We start from the raw sequence: 3215 nt of genomic DNA, 5'->3' as shown, positions 1-3215 counted from the left end.
CATACTCGCTCATAGTGTTAAGAAACATAGGTTTTATTGACCAGTTGGTATTTTATCTTAGGTGTTACATATTTAATATTTATATAAGATTAGTCTGGGTCTTATTGAGAGATTGGATTTCGTCAGCACGTCCAGATAGGAAGCCAAATAATTAGGTAAAGCAATTTCTACATATTGCGATTGAAATTTTGTTTTTCCGGTGGAAATGAATTTTCCCCGAGGGGATATTCCTCCCGGAGCTACAACCTGAATTCATTCCTGCTAAGGATGCGTATAGTAAAACTGAACTGAAATTTGGTCAATACAGGATATTCGTATATAAATAATACGTTATCTATAGCCGGATAACATCTGTAAATATTATTTATCTATCTACCTAGCTACAATCTTTGACAACATCTACTCCAACAAATGTTCATGAAATGGCAAACAAAAATATTTTAAATTAGAAAAAAAAATAGTTCTAAACGCTAACTATGTTTCCAACCCTGCTTATAACTCACATCTTTCCTAGTGATGGGCAGTGGGAATATTCCCGGTGAGAAGGAATTTAAAACATGGGAATATTCCCGGGTTTTTCCTTGGCCTATAAATTCCCGGGAAGGAATTTATTTCCATTTCTTTACTTTATCTTCCGAATTATAAGAACCATAAGACTAACTACTTTATTTTAATATATTATGATTTTACTTCTAGGTTTTCAACAATTTGGAGGTTAAAAAATTTAAAACTATTTGACGGTACTTTATATAAGTAATAATACGATATTTAAAGTTCCATTTACATTTGCACTAAAAAGTAGGGTAATTGTTTAGTATTGGAGGCCAAAACCATGGTAGAAATAAGACAAGGTAAGTCCATCACCGAACGCGTTTGCGTCCTACTCGCGCAATGACGTCAACTTCGACACACACTCGGGAAAGGAGTCGCGCTGTCGTCTGCTTGCTCCCGTATATTCTCTTTGGAACCTCAATGTGAAATTACTGTTTTCTCCTAACTTCATGGTATCTATTTGCTATTTCAGATTTAGATGCCTATTATATTACTGGAATTTTATTCTGGCATGGGAATATATTTATTTTTTTTTTAAATGCACATAAAAAGAAAAGTAGGGTAAATCAAGTATTTCAATATACTCTTATTACATCCAAAACAATCAAACTTTCATCTATATATACGGTATAGACAAGTTTCCCCATAACCTTAGAAGTATTGTCCGTCGTGTTTTTTTATTTTTTTTTTTATTAAATGGTGTCCCCAGTAGGCCTAATCCACTTGCATTTACAAGATTTTTTTTTTTTTTTTACTGAACTCAATTCTCTCACTTCACCACCTTCTTCATTTTCTTTAAAATATTCTTTTGCGGGAAGAGTTTTTCAGTTGCTTGTTTAGTTCATTTATTCTTATGCATGTTCTAAGTCGAATAAAACATGTGAAAACTTTCGGTTCACACTTATTATCAAATTCATTTTTCATGATACTTGTTAATTTTCTAATAATGCTCCATTTCTTTCCAGATACATTCTCGTTCTTTTTTGTGATATGCAAGAAAATATTTGTTAGCTACTTTGATTGTGTCCAGACGTTTCCTTTGATAGAAATGTCAGTCCTCTTTTTGAGATTAATTTTGTTCAGTTGTATTGCAGCAGGTTCTTTGACAGGGAACTGTGAATATTTGATTTTAAATTTGAAACATACCCGCCCAGCTATAAATTCAAGACCATGGTCATGCTTATTTAATGAACATATTTGATCTTCATTTTCATTTATATTTTCTGGTAAAATATACATCAACAGTTGTACTGTTGTACACAATTCATCATACAGTACGGAGTTTTTCAAGTATATATCTTCAATTAATGTAGATCTTACTGTTTCCTGCTGCGTAGAAGATTCTTCGATAGCTTTAACATTTTTACCGTGAGTAAATAAAGCAGCAGAATGCTTACTCATTATATATCCTCTTAGTCTGTACTTAAATCCTAGAGAATCCGGACGGTCGTTGCTTGAACCCATGCCTCTGATCTGATTTTTTAAAAAAATATGTGAATTTAAATATAAATTTTCATTCCAAAATACTCTCTTATAAACCACTGCTGAATGTTAGAAAATAAGCGCATATGGATTAAAGTTACGTGATTAACTTGGAGCTTCAAAAACAAATACCAAGAAACCGGCATGTAAAGTCTAGCTCATGCAGATTTTTTATTGAATAACTGCCTTCGGTTAGCCGGGGACTTCGCCCCAGACCCCTACATTTGCTTTTCCCACGACCTCTCACTTCTCATATCCCTAAGAACTCTAATCCTAAGGGATTTTGAGATATATTATCTTATTATAACAATTGAAGCGCTTACGATGAAAGTGTTATGTTACATTTTTCGAAACGTTAGATTTTGGTGGTTCATGCACGTGGAAATTCATGTTACATAACAGATCATTTAGTGAGTCCTCGTCCCAGTGAAGAGATTTGAAAACGATGAGGGATGTATTTTAACGGATATAGTGTACATTTTCCCGAAATGTACAATTTGTTACAAACCATCTTTATCCTCTAACCGTTTCAATTGCAACTCGCAACTATTTTCTTCCCGTCTTTTCTCCTTTTAACGGTAATATCAAAATGCTAAAATACATAATTAATTAAGATGTTTATACTCTTAAAGGATTTCGGGAAATGGTCATTTTATTTTACCAATTACAACCCCAACCCCCTTTTTTTATTTTCTAAGGAACCATTAAAAAACGCAGAAACATGTCTTTAATTGTTTCAAATTTAATTATTTTAAAATAAAAACCTGAACACCAATTTTCATGCCAATAACGTTAAGGGATTTCATGATATGGCTGTCCAATTATAACCGCCCTGGTTTCTTCCCTTCTAGAGCAAATATCAAAAAACGCTTACATACATATCTAATAATTTTTAATGAGATGTCCAAATAGCGAATTTCATGTCTTTAAGCTTAAGAGATTCCGAGATATGGATATCTTATTATATTAATTGTAATTCCCACGCTCCCACGCTTTTTTATTCCCACTTCTTTTCCTTCTCGTCTACGCAAAATATCACAAAACGCTAAAAAAAAAAAAAAAAAAAAAATGTATAATTGTTTTAAATGAGAAGTTCAAATACCAAATTTCATGTCTTTAACATTCAAAGATTCCAAGGTATAGAGATTTTAAGATAATAATTTCCACTCATCTTTCTCTCC

This window comes from Thermobia domestica, chromosome 7, assembly GCF_964235325.1.
Source record: "Thermobia domestica chromosome 7, izTheDome1.hap1.1, whole genome shotgun sequence".
In the NCBI taxonomy this organism is placed as follows: domain Eukaryota; kingdom Metazoa; phylum Arthropoda; class Insecta; order Zygentoma; family Lepismatidae; genus Thermobia; species Thermobia domestica.
Note: the sequence above shows the minus strand (reverse complement) of the source record.